The sequence below is a fragment of the Rhipicephalus sanguineus genome, chromosome 11 (assembly GCF_013339695.2).
Source record: "Rhipicephalus sanguineus isolate Rsan-2018 chromosome 11, BIME_Rsan_1.4, whole genome shotgun sequence".
Classification (NCBI taxonomy): Eukaryota; Metazoa; Arthropoda; class Arachnida; order Ixodida; family Ixodidae; genus Rhipicephalus; species Rhipicephalus sanguineus.
This window is the reverse complement of record NC_051186.1, coordinates 60,358,758-60,381,800: the sequence shown is the minus strand read 5'-3', so window position 1 is coordinate 60,381,800 and position 23,043 is coordinate 60,358,758.

Sequence of the window (23,043 nt, the reverse complement as noted above, 5' to 3'; positions counted from 1 at the left end):
TCTTCAGCCATAGATGGGATGGGAACGCAAGACACTTGTACGTGTAATGAAGGCAGACAAAAGTCGAATGGAACGCATCGCCCCGAATCGCTCAATCGGCTCCGCTCCGATGTCGGTGCAACGCCCTACAGCCACTACTCTACTGAGCCTGGTGGACACGCTTTTCACTATGGTTTCTCACCGCATCGCGCCTGACCAACTCTTCTTGAGCGGAACCGAAACTATACTTCAAGCTGAAAATAATGACGGTGTTCTTCAGCCTTTCAATATTACACTTATGACACCTGCCAAGAGTTCCGAACACTCCACGTCATGCACCTGTTTCGAGAAGCCTGGTAGCTATAGTGGGATACATCTTTAGAAGTCCGCGGCATTTCCTCCTCGAAGGCAGATCCCCACATGTGTGCACCAGTGGGCGCGCACTCCAGACACGTGTCATGAACTGCACGGCCGGAGACCCTGCCTTCGGAGATCTTGCCGAATTCATGAGTAGGACTATCTGTCGCGGAAACGATCCGCTGCCACGCTTCCGTGGTATGGGCGGGGTCTTTCCGGACTTTTTAAGTTGTATCCGACCACAGTTTGGATGCTATTCCAGGTGCGCAGCTGCAGTGTACATCTTGCGCCCTATCACGATAACATTTCGTTTCCGCGCCTTGTCGGACACTGTCCAAGGATCTTCCGTGTGACTCTACACATTCGGATGACATTTTATTGCTTCATCAATCTAGCGACGTTGCCCTTTCTAGTTTCACATTCCGTAGATATGATCGAACGACTTACTTTGTATTCACGGTATTTAGCTATACGTAGTAAAACTTAACGTATTGCGGCTTGAAAAAGATAAAGTTTCTCTTCTACATTTACCCCAAACCGATGGCCACGGAGATTTGAAACCTGGAGAAGCTAAAGGGTGGAGAAAGGGGACGCCAGGTTGCTTTGCCAGTGATGTTCTCACCTTCATCCTTCCTTTTTCCATGCTCTTCCTTTCCTTCCCCTTTTCCCCATGTAAGCTTGTGAGAATTCCCATCAAGATGGAAGGCCGCATTTATCCGTAGTGCGGCACGCGTACGCACCAAGGACCCACAGCACGCCTATCCAATGGGCCACGAGTGTTCTACATTGCTCTAGACTCTGACTTTCCGCAGTTACTACTTTAGCACAGATTTATAGGGAACGTACAAAATGCCCCTGCAAAGTAAATAAAACATGATTACCGTATTTCTTGATAGCCGATTTCAGGCGTCAAATTCCTAACTTCCTTACCAACCAACATGCCAACTGCTCTCTTCGTTTTAAACGTTGAAGCTTGTAAGCTTGGGCGCTGTTTGCGAGACGCGATAAAATATCGAGGAAAGATGACGGAACAGAGAAAAAAATAGGAAGTATATATATATATATATATATATATATATATATATATATATATATATATATATATATGTATATATATATATATATATATGTATATATATATATAGTCTTGCTTCAGCCTGAAAGTTTATTACACAAGATGAACAAGAAAAAAAAACAGGAGAAAATTTTTAATATTGATTTACCACTGGCTTTATACTCGGCCTGTTCAACCCCCACTTCAGGACGGAGGCCTGTCTTCGGTGTTTTTTTAGTGGTACGAGCGCCGAGTGAGGCTCTGCTGTCTTCCAGAGCCCCTGTAAAGCGCCGGTCTGAGTTGTCTGAAAACTCCGATGGAAATAAAAAAAATACATAACAGGCATGGAATGGGTTAAAGGAGCACTGCAACACTTTTAAAAGTAATCGTCTGATGACTTATTCAGAATAGCTTATTGAATCACGGATCAACTGCCGACAAACATATTTAGAATCCGTCAAGTACGAGCGGAGTTACAAGGATTTGTCGCACGCTTCCAGCGCTATCCTTTGGTACCCGTGAGCGCGCTGAAAGCTACGCAGAGGGTGTATGTAAAGGGAGCGAGAAGATGCGTCCCTTCGTCAGCGCGCGTAATGGCATTCAGCACTTTCTTTTCATTCTTTTCTTCGAACGCGCGACTTAGCGTGATCGCGAGCGCGGGCACGTGGCGGCATCCCGTGGAGACCACCGTTACTATGAAGCTCACGATGTTCAAATCAGCCAAAGGCCGTGGACTTCGGGTGTATGGCGCACTAATTTGGGTATGTGGCATCATTTGATGCGAGAAGAGGGAGCAATTTTTACTGATTTTGAGAATTAGTTGTAAATTCAAGGCCACGTACTGCGCTGTATTGTTTGTCTCACATACTTTCACGAGTCTCGACTACCGATCGGCAGTGTCTTCGGACCATGCTAAAAGAGCGTTGCAGGACCCCTTTAAGCTAAGAATTGCATGTAGCAGAGGTGACATCAAGGTAGGTCATCTATGAAAATTGGAGTCGTATATTAGTAGAAATTATTACAAACAGCAAATAATCTGAGAAACCTATGGGATCGGACACGTTGCGGCTCCTGACTGATCAGATCTCAACCACGCCCTTCTTTCAAAGCGGCTTCGGCAGCTTGCAAAATACAAAGTTCACTTAATGAATACACCTGGCCACACGAACATCGAAAACATATATTAAAGGAACAGATAGGTTCAAGCTAAGAATTGTATATGATATAATGGACATACGGGTATGTAATAACTTAAGATAAAGTACTGCGAACATCTGATGTTGTTGGCGTCACATCCTCCTCGCCGCATGCCCTCTCCCTATTGAGTCGGCTGCGCGCCGGGTTACAAAGACTTTGCCTTACGTGCATCAGAGGGCAGGACTCGCGTACGGTGCACTTGCTCCGGCGCTCGCCAGATGTCGCGCGCCTGACCCTTATTTTCCCTTCGCCCCTATAAGACAACGCGCCTGCTTACGTCTACGGTTGCTCTTGTGGGTGTGTCGTGGTCGTCGTGAAAAGGGCGTCCATGCGCACACTGCTCCTACTTCTCTGACAGCGTAGGCTGATCTGCTTACGTCACCATTTGTTAATCTGTGTGTGCCGTGGTACGAGTGAAGAGGGGTTGGCTGACTGGAGTCAAACACTTCACATTGCCGATGTCTCCTTGGGTGCAAAAGCTGACGGGAGAGGACCCGTCCAGACACCTCTGCTAAAAATTAGGTTCGCCTTCAGGTTCTTTCTTCTCTGTTGCCTCGTCAACAGTACGCGCTACATGGCTTCAAGAGCTGAAAGGACTCATAGGCCAAGCCCGTTCTTTGCCACAGGTGGAAATTATTTTAAAACGCCAGCTCTATAAATAAGGGCTAACGTCGGCCAGGTCAAAATAGCAGGCACATCGATTATATAGCATGAATGCCCATGCAACAATTGTATTTTTCCTCCTATGGCAAATAAAGAAGAAAAACGTGGACGTCACATCCCCAGTGCCACAATTTCTCGTGTATTAGAGCATACCTCTGTAGTTCTAATAATAGGAAAGTCCAGGCGCTGTTTGGCACATTGCAGAGAACACTTACACTGTGAAACTTCTCGCCTATATCCCAGCTTCGTCGTCGTGCTTCGTTTACGTCATCAGGAGGAAGTTGTTTTCTTGTTTTTTGCGATAAACACATTGATACAAAACGTAAATTTCATGTCATTTCAACTGCACACGCGTATTGGTAATGCAGAATTGCTATATACTGTTTGTTATTTCGAACCTGCATCTTATTTCTATGCAGCTTTGCATGGTTCTTACTGTTTTGGGGTGGTTTAGTTTCTTCTGTATATTAATTTAACGCTCGCTCTGCGAATATCAAGATGGTTGGTAATGTGCTTCATTAGACACATAATGTGCCGTGGAATACGAAGATGGTTGGAGGTGTAGTTACTTATACTCTTACGCCACCATCCGGAACATACAGAACCGCACCTTACCTCTTCCCTATAAGAGGTGGTCGAACGAGTAGTCTCTGTACTGAAACCTTTCCCTGTTTTCCTCCGCTGGGTTCTTGAGCACTCGACGATTGAGGGCAATGAGATGGCTCACCGGCTCGCCCATGATGTATCGCACCGGGCACCGTTCATTCCCCGCCCGACACTATCGGAAGACAGTGGGAGCTCCGTGAAGAACAATGGAAAGATCTCCCTGCGCCATACTATCAAAGAGGTATACCTCCAGCTCCGACTCGACAAGCGTCTTTACCCTCCTCCTCATCCATCTCTTACGGTGCTAGAGGCTCGAACACTACGGCGCATCTAAATGAACTGCCTGATCACCCCATCTCGCCTTTTTTCTTTATAAATATAGATCGGACCCCTGCTGTCCCAATTGCCCCTCTCATATGCAGACCTGTCACACTACCTTTCCTACTGCCCAACTGATCAGCAATCCAGCTCCTATCCTCCCCCTTCCCTTTCCACCACCACCTGGCGCGATTGGATCGGTGCCGAAGGGGAAGAAGAACAGCGTCAACTGGTCGCACAGGCAGTTGAAATGCTCGCCCTATGAATTTGGCTGGATAAAAGTATATTGCTAGTACTACTGGATGCATAATGAGCCATGGCCGTATAGTTGGCGGATGTGGCTCAAAGATCCTATAATTAACATCGCCGTTATATCTGCGAAGCCTACCGGTCTTTCCCTGCCTACAGCATTATCATCACTAGAAGTGCAATTTTATGCTTTAAAGATTTGTATATGAAGCATACATCTATATGTTTTCTTTTTTTTAGGCACGATAAACGGTTCGCATATCAGGACCTGCCCTGTGTGCTTACTGTGTGGTTCAGTTTCGCGGTAAGCAACTTATGTAGCGTAAAAAAAGGTCTGAAAGGCAGCAAATGCATATTTTGCAAGCATCGCTACACAATGTTTTCTTGGGCACACGAAAGGAAGCCTTTCGTCTATATTGGCATACTGCATCCTTAACGCCTGTACGCATATCTTAAACCAGGTCTTTTGCGTAATGAGTTTATCTATGTACCTTTAGGAAGTTAACAAACAGAATGGACAAAAAGTTGAGAACCGCGCAGCGTGCAATGGAACAGAGGATGATAGACTTGACATAGGAGACCGGAAAACAGCAGGATGGTTCAGAGAACAAAGGGGGGTAGCCGATGTTGTAGTTGACATCATGCGAAGAAGTTGGTATGGACAGGCCACGAAATGCGCAGCACAGACAACCGGTGGCCAGTTAGAGCAGCGGAATGGTCACAAAGCAATGGGAAATGCAGCCAAGGAAGGTAGCAGGTTAGATGGAGTGACAAAATCAAGAAGTTCGCAGGGATAAAATGGAATCGGCTCGCAATGACAGGATGAATGAAAAATAACTGGACCAGTCCTTCGGGCCTAATTGCATTTAAAGTCAGCTGCTAATGATGATGACGATGATGTTGACGTATCTGTAAATTGGTGTGCGATATAGTGTATGGTATCAAGTAATGTACTTGATGGTCCTGCTGCCCTGATTTCTGGAAGGCGAACGTGACCACCCCTTAACCATAAAATTCATTTTTCTAAAATACCGCACGCAAGCTAACTCGCGACGGCGCCCTCCCCCTCCCCTCTTCCTCCTCATCCTCCTCCCCCGAACGAATGTCCCGAACACAGCATCGGCGGGGCATTTTTCTTTAAGCCTTAAATTTTTCTTTAGAGGGAAGTTGAAAACCACATTTTTAAGCTCACTCCTGGGTGCCGCAGCAAGCATCAGCCATGGGCTGACGAATCAATATATCAGTGAGTCTACGGTAAACACCGTTGCATTAGAACGGATTTTCATCGATTGCCTCGGGAATATTCGTGTAAAAATCAGGTCCATGCCTCGATCAAGCATTCCGTACATGATCTCGTCCGCCGCCTTTGTTCCGGTACATATATGAACGCAAAACGCTATACACTATTCAATACAGCATGCAAGACAAAGGAGGCTGCCGCGATATTGTCCACCATTATTCCTTGTGTTGTCGTAAACGCTGATATTTCCAGCCGAGTTATTATGCGCGGAGCACATGCTTCCCTGAAACACGAACAATGACTGAAATATAGCTAAGGATATGGAAAGCTGCTTCTGTATGCTAACGGCGAGAATAAGGCGCAGTGAGGACGACTTTGAAGCACCGAGCTGCCGTGGGAATCACGCGGAGTGTATTGCGTTCAAATCGGTTGTTCTTTCGTGCCAGCCATAGCAGAGTGCGCTTTCTCTCGAAATTCTACGCGAAATCCTGCCACGTAGTCAATGAAAGTTGACAAATGCAGGCTAGTGGCTTCAAGGGAAGCCGCCAAAGCAACTGCAATAATCGACAACCTGTCGGGTAGCCAGAAAAGTCGACAAGTTTTAGCGAATCGCCGGGAAACTACAGCTGCGAAACTTCTTTTGTGCCTGTTAGTTGCGTCCTCCTGCCTCCTGCAAGTGGAAGGTAGGTTACCATTTGTTGCTTTTTGTTATCTTCCGATAAAACGTTTTATGCGAGGAGGAAGAGGAGGAATAAATGTTTATTGCATGAAACGGTGTCGCGGTGCTAGTCCCGCATCTACCCTAGGTGGGAGGTCTCCTCATTCCAGGAACCCTCTGGCCTTCGCTGCCTCTTTGTCCCTGGCGACGAGATGTCGTTGTTGGTCCAGGTCCTCTGAGGCGAGCTTGGCCTCCCACGTTTCGAGAAGGTCCTCGTTTTCTCGAGTGGCGTTACAGGCATTCGGGGAAGGCGTTGTGTCCGTCTGTATACTGCACGGGCACGCGAGGATCATGTGGGGCAAGGTGTCAGGTACGCCGCAAATTGGGCAGAGGTAGTCGTGCAACGTTGGGTACACTCTGTGCATCAGTATACCGTGGGTGTAAGTGTTTCTCTGCAGTCTTCTGAGTATGGTGCTGTCCTCTTTGTTGAGCTTTGAATGTGGTGGGGGGTACTCTCTGCATTCTAGCCTTTGATGTGAAAGAATATTTAATTGGTATCTGAAATGTACAAGTTCATTGCCCATGCAGAGAAACACTGCTCTCTATTTGAAACTTGGACCGTACGCTTACAAATCCTCTTTTAATCATGCTAATCTTTCTGTAGCTAATTTTTTTTCTGCGTACTGAACAGCTTTCGCTCGCTACATGCCAGGTCGAATTCAACTTCGGTTGGTCGCTCGGTGGCGAGGAGTAGCAGTACTGATATTACTATTTTAATTATGAATACTGGCTTTACGGGACCTTAATATTAATGTTACGGGCTCGAAGCACTTAAGTCGACGTTTTCAGCGCGTTTGTACCGAAATATATTAACACAGAGGCCGTAAGAAATGCCAAATGCAGTTCGTGGCTGAAGGAACTGTACACGTTGGCATCCTTGAGTTGTGCGGCAGAGCGCGCCCCCTGCTGTAGGCTACAAGGCATAAAGACTTAAGAGTATTGCTTGCACACGTGTGGCAGGGGGAGATGCAAGTTGTGTGCTCGCCATATTTCTCACTAAAGCAACGCATATCTACCTCGACTGTCGTATGTCAGAACTGCACGTTCCGGATTCAATAGATGCAATGTTTCCCTAAGATGTATAATATCGGATAGCTACAAGTAACCGGAATTCGAAATGTCATTAATGCCTTTTGTCTGTCAGTTGTCCTTATAAGGACAACTCACAATGTGCAGTACTACTATAGGTGTGCCGCACATTAACGGATTCGCCGTAAGTCGTGGTTGCACGTGGCTCCATGCATGTTATAAAGCTAAGCACAGGAAGCACTATTCATGAACTCTCAGAAATTGCTTTTTTTTTCAGCTGTCAGGACCTTTATATACCAACGCTGTATAACAGAAGCAGCAGTTCAAACGTGCAAAGAACATGCGAAAGAATGGGGCATCGACTTTGGAACTCGAGTGTGCAAGATGTACGCTGAATACAGATGTAATACAACAGCAACAACAATAACAACAACAACAAGCACAAAAATAATAACCAGAAGGAGGAGCTTTCCTTCCGAAGCGCAGTGCCAGCGACAATGCCTGCGTGAGTACCGAGAGGAGTACACCTCCTCTTTTTATAATACCTACAGCTCTAATACCTATACCTCCTCTTTTTACCACAGTTGCAACCCCAATCTGCAAGCACATTTATGTGCTTGCAGATCGGTGTTACAACTGTCGTAAGTTTTTAAATGCGAGGCATTTCCTAGCGAACTTTTGTCACTTTGAGCGTTTCTACCTACGTATCTATCTATCTATCTATCTATCTATCTATCTATCTATCTATCTATCTATCTAGCCGCCTACGTCTGGGTGCTCTCATGGTCGCCTCTTTAATTTGGTGTAGACCAACATAGGCATGGAAGGGTAAGAGGATTTTACGAATATGACTGTCGGGTCATGACATGAATAACGTGAAAATCCTGTCCCGTGCGTCCTCAAAGCCTTTCCTCCAGACACGTGTGGAACATACCCGTTTACCACGGGCCGCGGTGTACGGGTATGCGCCACAGGTGATTGACAATTTATATCTACCCAGGAACGGCGAGGACACACATTGGTAATTTAAATCCGAGAGCGTTAAGAAAAACCGACATCGGCAGCGGTTACCCGAAGAATGGAAAGAATAAAAATTAGGATACCATCAGGAATCGAACCCAAGCATTCTGCGGGGCAATCAGGTATTCTACCACAGCGCCACGCCAGGTCTATGGTTTGGAGAAACAGCGTAGCAAGGCGTAATATCGGTGCAACGTCAATTGTGGTTGTGGTACTGGCTATATAATTTGACAAGAAAGCAATAAACACTACACATGTACTCTTAAGGTACAGGTGTCATGCCAGATTAACGTCTGTGGTCCTAGTGTTGGCTCCGCTTTTATAGCAGTCTCATAAACATTACATTTTATGGCTATGATTCAGCAAGCATTGAAGCATGGTTCGACCGTGGAGGAATACATTAACGAAAGTTAGTATGATATTTACATGATTGCACCATAAAATACACTTAAATTCGATAATAATGACATATGTACTCCAACGTGAGGGCTGACGTTACGTCGCACGATAATTTACACTTTGAACGCCAGTGTTGTTGGCGTGCCTGGTAAGCCCACGATGTGCACAGAGCTATTACACTCACAAAAACACGTCGATCCACCTCGTAACGCATGGCTCAAAGCCATAAAATATAGCATAGAATACTCGCTCACTGAGGACTTCGCATGAAACCGATTCCCACAACGCGTGGGATCTGCCGGATTTTTAAGGGAATAATGTTTTTTTTTTTTGTCTCCGTCTTGTTTATATCGTCGCAAATGTAAAATTTTGGATGAGAAGTACCTGGATTCACGTCTCCTAAACGTTATGCAATGCAAAAAAAGAAACCTGGAGTCTTTGCCATATCGGGAAAAAAAAGCCAAGCGAAGCTCGGCGAGTGTGCGCCGAATGTACTAGTTTCTTTCTTTCTTTCTTTCTTTCTTTCTTTCTTTCTTTCTTTCTTTCTTTCTTTCTTTCTTTCTTTCTTTCTTTCTTTCTTTCTTTCTTTCTTTTTTGCTTGCTTTCTTTCTTTCTTTCTTCCTTTCTTTATTCTTTCTTTCTTTCTTTCTTTCTTTCACTTTGCGCAATGCTCCCTTCTAACCATTTCCTTCCTGCATGCCGGGAATTGGACCTTGATCCATTTGCTTAGCAGCGCACCCTTTCAGTAGCTAAAGGCAACAACGACAGCCATATGCTTTCATATCTAGGCAACAACGAAATGTGCCAACGCGAAATGACAGGTCACCTCGATAAAACATCAGACTGCCATTATAAAAACGGCTGATGGCCGAAAAGCCGATGATCGAAAGAGCATCGAATATTGTATGACTGAGTATACAAATACTCACGAGAGTGGCGCGCCTTCGAGGGCCTCATCTGTATACACCCGTATTTATGTACACTAACCGGCGCCGGATTTTTCGCGAACTATGCCACCGCCGCCGCCGCCACCGCTGCCATCGTAATATGTAACTTATACAAGCTTTGCCTAAAAAACAAGCGCACCTTGTAGTACAGAACGGCACCTATGGATTACCTGTAGCTAAAGACACTGTGTAGAGTGGCGTGCAATAATAGGGACTTTTAGCTTGCACGTATACTTTTTAACGTTACGGTGTTACCGGAATACCGGACTGCGTTTACCGTATTACCGGAAAGCATGCTTTAGAAGAGTTTTAGCTTGCCATACGTAAACATTTAGGTACGTACCTAAACGTATACCTTTATATTTGCGCAAACCACTAAATGGTGATAATAATTGCATTTAAACTACGTTTAATTTAGATAATACAGAATTGCCGCTGCGGCAAAATCATAAGAGAGGTTTTTAGCATGTGCACTATCCCGGTATCAGCAAAGGGATGTAGTAATACCGCATTACCGGACGATGGTGTCGACATCTTTTGACGCTTCGTGCAACCGCAGTCATGGACACGTTTGTTTTCGCTTAGGGTGGCGATGCGGGCTTGTGGTTGGTCATACGTGAATGAGTTGAGCGCATACGAGGACACGGACAGAAGGAAGAGACGTACACACACTGGCGCTACCTAAAAACTGTTACACTGCTACCCCTTGCGTCAAGCTGCGTGGACATCTGTCGGTCAATTCTAGCTAAAAACAGATCGCTTAAAATAGGTGCTAGGCAGGAGCCGATACATACTCCTGCTTTCTGTAGGAAGGAAACTTGCTTCCTTTGGATGAAAGTGGAAGTTAGATAAAATTGGAGCAGCTCCAAGAAAGCACCCACCGAAACACCGGCTTCGCCGGAAAACTTAACGGAGCCAAATTCGTCAATAGATTCTTCAATGCAAAGCAAAAGCTTGTCATGGGGCAGAGAATAGTAGAGGTCTTTTACGTCGACAGAAAAGGTTTTGAGGCCTTCCTTAGCATGGGTGGCTAAAAACTCTAAAACCTGGTTGGAATTTTTGATAAGAAATGGATCCCGGACTTCGAGAAGCCTAAGCTTATCAAGTAGATACACAGCAATCTCCTTCTGCCACGTCCCTTTTTCGGATATGATAACCCTGAAGGGAATGTTCAATTTGTGGGTCTTCCGGCTGAAGAACACATCTAAGGATAATTTGTCACTTTTTTCAACACTTTTGCGTAGTCTATCAAGGCCTAAGCTCTTGCACATTTTCACTGCTCTTGCCTTGACTTTGGCCAAGGAAACATTGTTGTGCTCATTAAACACTTCCGACACCGCTTTGCATGCATTTTCGTTAAAACAACTGCGCGAGAAGACGGCAAAGCCGCCTTCTTTATCGGCCGGTATTACACAGAGAGAATGTTCTTGAAGGTAGGAGCACGCGCGTTTCACAGGAAGTCTAGAAGCGGATGGTTTGCAGCGGAGCAACACGTCAACTCCCTCCGAGTTGATTCTCGGCTCGTCCTCAGGGGGGACGCGCTTTGAAACCTGCCGAACTACGGTAAGGAGCTCAGAGTTACTTCGCTTAGTTTCAACACCAAACTTAGGTCCGAGGCTAAGAACGTGGCGCACATCCGCAGGGAGGCTAAAACCTTCAGGAATGCAAACACTGCTGCTGACGTTTTGGCGAGCCTCTGCGCAGCGGCGACGAAGATGCTTTAGCTGGATACCCCAGAGGTGTTCCGTAACTTGATCCGCCAGACGGAGGTGCTTCTTGAGAAGACAGGACGCGACACTGGGTTCAAAAGCCTTATGTAGCTGAACGCTGAGGTAGGTCCGAAGCAGGCGGGCTTGCCGCTGCCATTCCGAGCGCAATATCTTCAATATTTTTTTGCCGTGACCAATGGACGGAGTAAAATAGCCAAAGATGGCCAAAACGTCTTCTGGTAAAAAACCGTTGCGTATACAAAAGCTGAGAGAACGTGCTTTGCAAACGGCCGTGGCAAGGATGGCGACAGTGCGGCTAGGATCTTGAAACACACATAAGAAAGGGCCCGAAGAACGAGAGATGAAGTCGACGAGCGTGGCGATGGGGGCTTGTTGGTTGGTCATACTTGAATGAGTTGAGCGCATACGAGGACACGGACAGAAGGAAGAGACGTACACACACTGGCGCTACCTAAAAACTGTTGCACTGCTACCCCTTGCGTCAAGCTGCCTTGACATCTGTCGGTCAATTCTAGCTAAAAACAGATCGCTTAAAATAGGTGCTAGGCAGGAGCCGATACATACTCCTGCTTTCTGTAGGAAGGAAACTTGCTTCCTTTGGATGAAAGTGGAAGTTAGATAAAATTGGAGCAGCTCCAAGAAAGCACCCACCGAAACACCGGCTTCGCCGGAAAACTTAACGGAGCCAAATTCGTCAATAGATTCTTCAATGCAAAGCAAATGCTTGTCACGGGGCAGAGAATAGTAGAGGTCTTTTACGTCGACAGAAAAGGTTTTCAGGCCTTCCTTAGCATGGGTGGCTAAAAACTCTAAAACCTGGTTGGAATTTTTGATAAGAAATGGATCCCGGACTTCGAGAAGCCTAAGCTTATCGAGTAGATACACAGCAATCTCCTTCTGCCACGTCCCTTTTTCGGATATGATAACCCTGAAGGGAATGTCCATTTTGTGGGTCTTCGCGCTGAAGAACACATCTAAGGATAATTTGTCACTTTTTTCAACACTTTTGCGTAGTCTATCAAGGCCTAAGCTCTTGCACATTTTCACTGCTCTTGCCTTGACTTTGGCCAAGGAAACATTGTTGTGCTCATTAAACACTTCCGACACCGCTTTGCATGCATTTTCGTTAAAACAACTGCGCGAGAAGACGGCAAAGCCGCCTTCTTTATCGGCCGGTATTACACAGAGAGAATGTTCTTGAAGGTAGGAGCACGCGCGTTTCACAGGAAGTCTAGAAGCGGATGGTTTGCAGCGGAGCAACACGTCAACTCCCTCCGAGTTGATTCTCGGCTCGTCCTCAGGGGGGACGCGCTTTGAAACCTGCCGAACTACGGTAAGGAGCTCAGAGTTACTTCGCTTAGTTTCAACACCAAACTTAGGTCCGAGGCTAAGAACGTGGCGCACATCCGCAGGGAGGCTAAAACCTTCAGGAATTGCAAACACTGCTGCTGACGTTTTGGCGAGCCTCTGCGCAGCGGCGACGAAGATGCTTTAGCTGGATACCCCAGAGGTGTTCCGTAACTTGATCCGGCAGACGGAGGTGCTTCTTGAGAAGACAGGACGCGACACTGGGTTCAAAGGCCTTGTGTAGCTGAACGCTGAGGTAGGTCCGAAGCAGGCGGGCTTGCCGCTGCCATTCCGAGCGCAATATATGTTTTAACGAAAAAGCATGCAAAGCGGTGTCGGAAGTGTTTAACGAGCACAACAATGTTTCCTTGGCCAAAGTCAAGGCAAGAGCAGTGAAAATGTGCAAGAGCTTAGGCCTTGATAGACTACGCAAAAGTGTTGAAAAAAGTGACAAATTATCCTTAGATGTGTTCTTCAGCGCAAAGACCCACAAATTGAACATTCCCTTCAGGGTTATCATATCCGAAAAAGGGACGTGGCAGAAGGAGATTGCTGTGTATCTACTCGATAAGCTTAGGCTTCTCGAAGTCCGGGATCCATTTCTTATCAAAAATTCCAACCAGGTTTTAGAGTTTTTAGCCACCCATGCTAAGGAAGGCCTGAAAACCTTTTCTGTCGACGTAAAAGACCTCTACTATTCTCTGCCCCGTGACAAGCTTTTGCTTTGCATTGAAGAATCTATTGACGAATTAGGCTCCGTTAAGCTTTCCGGCGAAGCCGGTGTTTCGGTGGGTGCTTTCTTGGAGCTGCTCCAATTTTATCTAACTTCCACTTTCATCCAAAGGAAGCAAGTTTCCTTCCTACAGAAAGCAGGAGTATGTATCGGCTCCTGCCCAGCACCTATTTTAAGCGATCTGTTTTTAGCTAGAATTGACCGACAGATGTCAACGCAGCTTGACGCAAGGGGTAGCAGTGCAACAGTTTTTAGGTAGCGCCAGTGTGTGTACGCCTCTTCCTTCTGTCCGTGTCCTCGTATGCGCTCAACTCATTCAAGTATGACCAACCAACAAGTTCATCGCCACCCTCGTCGACTTCATCTCTCGTTCTTCGGGCCCTTTCTTATGTGTGTTTCAAGATCCTAGCCGCACTGTTGCCATCCTTGCCACGGCCCTTTGCAAAGCACGTTCTCTCAGCTTTTGTATACGCAACGGTTTTTTACCAGAAGACGTTTTGGCCATCTTTGGCTATTTTACTCCGTCCATTGGTCACGGCAAAAGAATATTGAAGATATTGCCCTCGGAATGGCAGCGGCAAGCCCGCCTGCTTCGGACCTACCTCAGCGTTCAGCTACACAAGGCCTTTGAACCCAGTGTCGCGTCCTGTCTTCTCAAGAAGCACCTCCGTCTGGCGGATCGAGTTACGGAACACCTCTGGGGTATCCAGCTAAAGCATCTTCGTCGCCGCTGCGCAGAGGCTCGCCAAAACGTCAGCAGCAGTGTTTGCATTCCTGAAGGTTTTAGCCTCCCTGCGGATGTGCGCCACGTTCTTAGCCTCGGACCTAAGTTTGGTGTTGAAACTAAGCGAAGTAACTCTGAGCTCCTTACCGTAGTTCGGCAGGTTTCAAAGCGCGTCCCCCCTGAGGACGAGCCGAGAATCAACTCGGAGGGAGTTGACGTGTTGCTCCGCTGCAAACCATCCGCTTCTAGACTTCCTGTGAAACGCGCGTGCTCCTACCTTCAAGAACATTCTCTCTGTGTAATACCGGCCGATAAAGAAGGCGGCTTTGCCGTCTTCTCGCGCAGTTGTTTTAACGAAAATGCATGCAAAGCGGTGTCGGAAGTGTTTAACGAGCACAACAATGTTTCCTTTGCCAAAGTCAAGGCAAGAGCAGTGAAAATGTGCAAGAGCTTAGGCCTTGATAGACTACGCAAAAGTGTTGAAAAAAGTGACAAATTATCCTTAGATGTGTTCTTCAGCGGGAAGACCCACAAAATGGACATTCCCTTCAGGGTTATCATATCCGAAAAAGGGACGTGGCAGAAGGAGATTGCTGTGTATCTACTCGATAAGCTTAGGCTTCTCGAAGTCCGGGATCCATTTCTTATCAAAAATTCCAACCAGGTTTTAGAGTTTTTAGCCACCCATGCTAAGGAAGGCCTGAAAACCTTTTCTGTCGACGTAAAAGACCTCTACTATTCTCTGCCCCGTGACAAGCTTTTGCTTTGCATTGAAGAATCTATTGACGAATTTGGCTCCGTTAAGTTTTCCGGCGAAGCCGCTGTTTCGGTGGGTGCTTTCTTGGAGCTGCTCCAATTTTATCTAACTTCCACTTTCATCCAAAGGAAGCAAGTTTCCTTCCTACAGAAAGCAGGAGTATGTATCGGCTCCTGCCCAGCACCAATTTTAAGCGATCTGTTTTTAGCTAGAATTGACCGACAGATGTCAACGCAGCTTGACGCAAGGGGTAGCAGTGCAACAGTTTTTAGGTAGCGCCAGTGTGTGTACGCCTCTTCCTTCTGTCCGTGTCCTTGTATGCGCTCAACTCATTCAAGTATGACCAACCAACAAGCCCCCATCGCCACCCTCGTCGACTTCATCTCTCGTTCTTCGGGCCCTTTCTTATGTGTGTTTCAAGATCCTAGCCGCACTGTTGCCATCCTTGCCACGGCCGTTTGCAAAGCACGTTCTCTCAGCTTTTGTATACGCAACGGTTTTTTACCAGAAGACGTTTTGGCCATCTTTGGCTATTTTACTCCGTCCATTGGTCACGGCAAAAGAATATTGAAGATATTGCCCTCGGAATGGCAGCGGCAAGCCCGCCTGCTTCGGACCTACCTCAGCGTTCAGCTACACAAGGCCTTTGAACCCAGTGTCGCGTCCTGTCTTCTCAAGAAGCACCTCCGTCTGGCGGATCGAGTTACGGAACACCTCTGGGGTATCCAGCTAAAGCATCTTCGTCGCCGCTGCGCAGAGGCTCGCCAAAACGTCAGCAGCAGTGTTTGCATTCCTGAAGGTTTTAGCCTCCCTGCGGATGTGCGCCACGTTCTTAGCCTCGGACCTAAGTTTGGTGTTGAAACTAAGCGAAGTAACTCTGAGCTCCTTACCGTAGTTCGGCAGGTTTCAAAGCGCGTCCCCCCTGAGGACGAGCCAAAAATCAACTCGGAGGGAGTTGACGTGTTGCTCCGCTGCAAAACATCAGCTTCTAGACTTCCTATGAAACGCGCGTGCTCCTACCTTCAAGAACATTCTCTCTGTGTAATACCGGCCGATAAAGAAGGCGGCTTTGCCGTCTTCTCGCGCAGTTGTTTTAACGAAAAAGCATGCAAAACGGTGTCGGAAGTGTTTAACGAGCACAACAATGTTTCCTTGGCCAAAGTCAAGGCAAGAGCAGTGAAAATGTGCAAGAGCTTAGGCCTTGATAGACTACGCAAAAGTGTTGAAAAAAGTGACAAATTATTTTTAGATGTGTTCTTCAGCGCGAAGACCCACAAATTGAACATTCCCTTCAGGGTTATCATATCCGAAAAAGGGACGTGGCAGAAGGAGATTGCTGTGTATCTACTCGATATGCTTAGGCTTCTCGAAGTCCGGGATCCATTTCTTATCAAAAATTCCAACCAGGTTTTAGAGTTTTTAGCCACCCATGCTAAGGAAGGCCTGAAAACCTTTTCTGTCGACGTAAAAAACCTCTACTATTCTCTGCCCCGTGACAAGCTTTTGCTTTGCATTGAAGACTCTATTGACGAATTTGGCTCCGTTAAGTATTCCGGCGAAGCCGGTGTTTCGGTGGGTGCTTTCTTGGAGCTGCTCCAATTTTATCTAACTTCCTCTTTCATCCAAAGGAAGCAAGTTTCCTTCCTACAGAAAGCAGGAGTATGTATCGGCTCCTGCCCAGCACCTATTTTAAGCGATCTGTTTTTAGCTAGAATTGACCGACAGATGTCCACGCAGCTTGACGCAAGGGGTAGCAGTGTAACAGTTTTTGGGTAGCGCCATTGTGTGTACGTCTCTTCCTTCTGTCCGTGTCCTTGTATGCGCTCAACTCATTCAAGTATGACCAACCAACAAGCCCCCATCGCCACCCTCGTCGACTTCATCTCTCGTTCTTCGGGCCCTTTCTTATGTGTGTTTCAAGATCCTAGCCGCACTGTTGCCATCCTTGCCACGGCCGTTTGCAAAGCACGTTCTCTCAGCTTTTGTATACGCAACGGTTTTTTACCAGAAGACGTTTTGGCCATCTTTGGCTATTTTACTCCGTCCATTGGTCACGGCAAAAGAATATTGAAGATATTGCCCTCGGAATGGCAGCGGCAAGCCCGCCTGCTTCGGACCTACCTCAGCGTTCAGCTACACAAGGCCTTTGAACCCAGTGTCGCGTCCTGTCTTCTCAAGAAGCACCTCCGTCTGGCGGATCGAGTTACGGAACACCTCTGGGGTATCCAGCTAAAGCATCTTCGTCGCCGCTGCGCAGAGGCTCGCCAAAACGTCAGCAGCAGTGTTTGCATTCCTGAAGGTTTTAGCCTCCCTGCGGATGTGCGCCACGTTCTTAGCCTCGGACCTAAGTTTGGTGTTGAAACTAAGCGAAGTAACTCTGAGCTCCTTACCGTAGTTCGGCAGGTTTCAAAGCGCGTCCCCCCTGAGGACGAGCCAAAAATCAACTCGGAGGGAGTTGACGTGTTGCTCCGCTGCAAAACATCAGCTTCTAGACTTCCTATGAAACGCGCGTGCTCCTACCTTCAAGAACATTCTCTCTGTGTAATACCGGCCGATAAAGAAGGCGGCTTTGCCGTCTTCTCGCGCAGTTGTTTTAACGAAAAAGCATGCAAAACGGTGTCGGAAGTGTTTAACGAGCACAACAATGTTTCCTTGGCCAAAGTCAAGGCAAGAGCAGTGAAAATGTGCAAGAGCTTAGGCCTTGATAGACTACGCAAAAGTGTTGAAAAAAGTGACAAATTATTTTTAGATGTGTTCTTCAGCGCGAAGACCCACAAATTGAACATTCCCTTCAGGGTTATCATATCCGAAAAAGGGACGTGGCAGAAGGAGATTGCTGTGTATCTACTCGATATGCTTAGGCTTCTCGAAGTCCGGGATCCATTTCTTATCAAAAATTCCAACCAGGTTTTAGAGTTTTTAGCCACCCATGCTAAGGAAGGCCTGAAAACCTTTTCTGTCGACGTAAAAAACCTCTACTATTCTCTGCCCCGTGACAAGCTTTTGCTTTGCATTGAAGACTCTATTGACGAATTTGGCTCCGTTAAGTATTCCGGCGAAGCCGGTGTTTCGGTGGGTGCTTTCTTGGAGCTGCTCCAATTTTATCTAACTTCCTCTTTCATCCAAAGGAAGCAAGTTTCCTTCCTACAGAAAGCAGGAGTATGTATCGGCTCCTGCCCAGCACCTATTTTAAGCGATCTGTTTTTAGCTAGAATTGACCGACAGATGTCCACGCAGCTTGACGCAAGGGGTAGCAGTGTAACAGTTTTTAGGTAGCGCCATTGTGTGTACGTCTCTTCCTTCTGTCCGTGTCCTCGTATGCGCTCAACTCATTCAAGTTTTCGGTTAATGTTTTTGAGAGAAAAAAATATTGAAAAGGCAACTCATTCGTAATGATGCCGTTGCAAGGCATTTACATTCGAAGTAGAATGCTCGATGTTTCTGCAATAATAATTTTGTGCTTGCCTGGTTCACCTTGGCCCTGCTAGATGGCGCCACCTATCCAGCCTGTGAGGGGCCTTAGGCCTCTCACGTTTACGGATTCGGTATTCTATGTCGCTCTAGCCTCGGTAATCCTGCTGAAACAAGGTGATCGCAATTGGCGCTCGCACTTGGGCTTATTTTGACTCGGCGGCTCGAGTTTTCGCAAGGCGGATATAGCGAGTAGCCACGAACGAAGATGGATTTGCGAGGTAGGACCGTAAACGTAAAGCCTATCCGGCGAGTAGTTTACGTTCCGTAAAGGTTCGCGCATGCACAGATTGCATTCGGCACCCGCTAACACGGTAGGGTAAAGAAGTATACGTACAAGCTAAAAGTCTTTATTCTGAAGACAACAGAAGCGCATGTAAAAGTATATCGCTGTGCCTTCTGACGTATTAATCTCTAAGCAGGAGAGTGCGTACGGCGCCCTCGTGTGCTTTTCTACCTCTCAGTCCGCTGGATCACTCACTTCAACTGCGCCCGCACCGGTAAGCGAGGCAGAGCCCAAGGAGTCACTTCTGCAGTCATGGGCATATCTACGGGGGAGGGGGGGCAGGGTGCAAGGTGGGCTTCAGCCCCCCAATGAGAAAAGCAAGGGAGGCTGAGCCCACCCACTTTCGACAACGGTCATTGTCGGCTGCACACTGGGAAACCAACGACTGCGGCGAAGTCTTGCTGGTCCTGTCGGGTAAGGGTGCGTACGCTGGTGGCAGTCCTTGTCTGAGGCTAGCTTGATTCGCGATGCCTTCGGTGTCCTGTTGGCTTGGGCTTGGATCACGGCTTTTGGACGCCGTCCGGAACATCAAGGAACCAGCATCTCCACTACATGCCACGTGGTCGGGACGTTGACGGAGGAAGCAGTCGGCTTGTTCAAACTTAACTTTTTATTTGGGCGAACTTGGGCCCGAAAAATGAAAAGACGACGTGCGAGTGATTCACATCAAACTGATAGCAGTGTGAACAGTCCTCGGTCATCGAGTAATCTGACAAGCGGTACAGCGCATCGGCTTTTATACGCGTCCCATCCAAGATTCCAGCGTTATCGCTGGTGGCCGCGTAAGCTCTAGAATATTCGCGTCCTATGGGCACTCTCAACAGAATGATCTCAAGTTATCGTCAAGCTTCTCAAACAATTCTGCGTGGCCTGCGTCGAGCGTTGCTTACAGTCTTCGCGGGTGAAACACGAATGCATGAAAATAAAACATGCGTGGAAAAATATTGTCTGTCGTTATCCGCACCCTGAGACCAACTTTCACATTCTGATATGGCTGATATCAGCGAGAAGTGCATTGATTACCTTCATATAGCTGGGATTTGGAGACGCTGCTTAATGAACTTGTGACTGCAAGATGAACATATTGTTTAGCAGAATTTAGGCTTTTGACTTGCCATCCTGACTAGATTCTGAGTAGTTCTCTTGTTAATGCAGCTCCACAACAGCGAGGCATTTTGTGCAGCGTTACTCCGAAAGCTGGGCCCTGTCCGCCGATGAAGCAAACGTGGTACTTTGATCAGAAAACGGGTTTCTGCAAAAGATTTCCACTCGGAACATGCGGAGCCTCTCTGAATAAATTTTCGTCCTGTGAAACGTGCACATTAAGATGCAGCGGTAAGTTTTCGATGCCAATAACCCATGGGTAAGTCTTATTTCAGGTCACGGAGCTTCAGGTGTTCCACGTGGTTCTGTGCTAGTGCTTATTACGTAACTTCTTTTATTTAGGGTAATGAAATTTCTGTGTGTATATTGTGAGCCGTGCGCTTATCTTCAGAAGACTGCATTATGTGCGGACAAATTAGCTAGAAACGTGAGGAGAAAAGTTATTTAGAATGATTTGTAGACAATTTAAATTGGGGTAATAAATAAAAGCTTTCTTTAATACATTTTTCACAAAGAAAAAATACATTTCAAGTGAGTACTCTAACAACGCAAATGGCGTAAACGATATACATCGCTTGCATAAATATTTCAATGGGTCATTTTCCGCTGACTGTTCATGTAGCCTAGATGTAAAACAAAAAAGTTGCGAAGCTTACGAGGCCTTCTTTGTCAAGAAAAAGCTAGAATGTTGGAAATGTCAAATAAACGATCAAGTGTGCACGATGTACATAACATGGATATTGGCTTGCGCTTGCCATATATGCCATCCGACGTTAATTACGTTGACCTCTAACAGAGGAATGCATACAGAAAGTATTCAGCGCAAAGCTACCAAGTTCATTCTGAGCCGATACAGAAGAACAAATTATGCAAGACTGCATGCGTTCGCTAAGGTTCATATTTAAAGCAACACAAAAGTCGGAAGCACAAGAAAAAGAAGACCACAGGACAAGGCACTGAGGTCTTAGGGCCTTGTTCGTATTGTGCTTTCATCTCATGCTCTTCTTTAAAGAAGACGAACAAAGACCATTGCCATGATGACACAAGGTATGAACTGGAAATCGGTGGCTTTAAAACGATAAATATTAGGCTTAACTTTTGATTAAATTTCAACCGTGATGTTCGAAATACTGTAGAAATGTACCATCTTACATTTCAACACTAAATAACTTGATCCTAAGCGTTCAATAGCAGCCCACCATGCGTACGTTCCTCAACTGCGTTCTTCCACAGAGCATTGCGTATACAAGTTACTGGAAGTCCAATATCGTTGTTTCGACTTACGCTTAGCGTAAAAAGCTTAACGACCACAACACAAAAGAAAGAACTGATTATTTCCGTTGCTTCGGCAGATGGCAGTGAATTCATATTTGCTGCCTGTTCTCAACGTGCGAACAACAGGCACCGTTCAGTTAGGCCGAATGCGCTCACGACGTTTTCTCAGACCTAGTGGTCTCTAAACGTTTGACGCCACGTGTACACGTTTATATAGACGACGTAAGCATCTCCGCTCTAAGATGATTGCGCAGTGCAAGGTGAATAATGAAAATTCATAAAAAGACTACACCTTATATGTCTTATAGGTATTTCTTAGCGCCCTTCTCGGATAATGTTCCAGTAAATATTTTCGCACACAAGTTCACTTCTTTTATCAAATGCACCTATTCTACGTTCCTCTATCTATTCTTGCAAAACGCGCTTATGGCGTTTCAAACATAGCTGTTTTCGAAATCTATTACAACTGGTGCCCCTCTCCCCGAAATAAAACCGTGGCTTTGCCCTGTCGCTGAACAATATGGCTCGCAGATGCCTCCATTGCCTTGTCAATGGTTGTGCATTTTGACTGTGTTTCGAAGTGTCAATCTTTAATTTTCTTTCTTTCTAGATAGTTTCAGAGAAGGTTGTGGTGTCGTCGCTCACAGCTTGAGGTCTCTGGTGAATTTTGTGGCAAGATCGCTGGGGACATCGCTATACCGACCGACCTGTTACCACATGACGTTCCGGTTGCACGAGATCAGCAAATGGAGGTTCCATTCTCTATGGAAGAACTTCATGCAGCACTGAACACGTGCAGGCGCTCGTCGTCCCCATGTCCAGATGGAGTGACCTATGCTGCCTTACGTCACCTGGGTCCGAAGGCACAACGCTGTCTCCTGGACATATTCAATCAATCTTGGCATGATGGCGAAGTCCCCGACGAGTGGAAGTGCAGCCGCCTGGTGCCTTTGTTGAAGCCCGGAAAGTCTCCGCTGGATTTGGCATCATACCGGCCCATCGCACTAGCAAGCTGCGTCGGCAAGGTCATGGAGAGGATGCTGCTGACACGCATGGAATGGCACCTCGAACATTATAACATCTATCCTGATGCTATGGCTGGCTTTCGACGGGGTCGATCTTCAATCGACAGCGTCATTGACTTGGTGACCTCCGTTCAGCAGCAGAAAGCTAAGAAGCGGCTGTCGGTAGCACTGTTCTTAGACGTGAAAGGTGCCTATGACAACGTGACCCACGAGGCCGTTCTCGAAGCTCTCGAAGCAGCAGAACTTGGAGGTCACGTCTTTCGATGGGTAAGAAGCTACCTCACAAAGAGATCCATGTTCGTCCTAACAGAAGATGGGCCTACGAATAAGCATTTCACAAGTCGTGGGGTGCCACAAGGTGGCGTGCTGAGCCCGACTCTTTTCAACCTAGTTCTGGTGGGGCTCACCGAAACGCTGCCACAGACGGCTAATATATTTCTCTACGCTGACGATATCTGCATCTGGGCGTCCGGCGTGACACGGCCTCAAGTGCGCGCAAGAATACAGAAGGCGGCAACCTTGACATCTGCATACCTTCGCCAGCAAGGTTTGACTATCGCTACAGAAAAATGTGCAGCAGTGGCATTTACACGCAAACCGATGTCTTTCTACCCAGTGTGCATCGAAGGCCAATCAATTGCTTATAAGAGCAGCCATAGATTCCTAGGTGTCATTGTGGATCGCGACCTAACCTGGAGTCCCCATGTCGCACATCTGAAGAGAAAACTGATATGCATTGAGAACATATTTAAGTTCGTTGCCGGAAAATCATGGGGACCATCCGTGCATTCAATGCTGCAGCTTTATACAGCCCT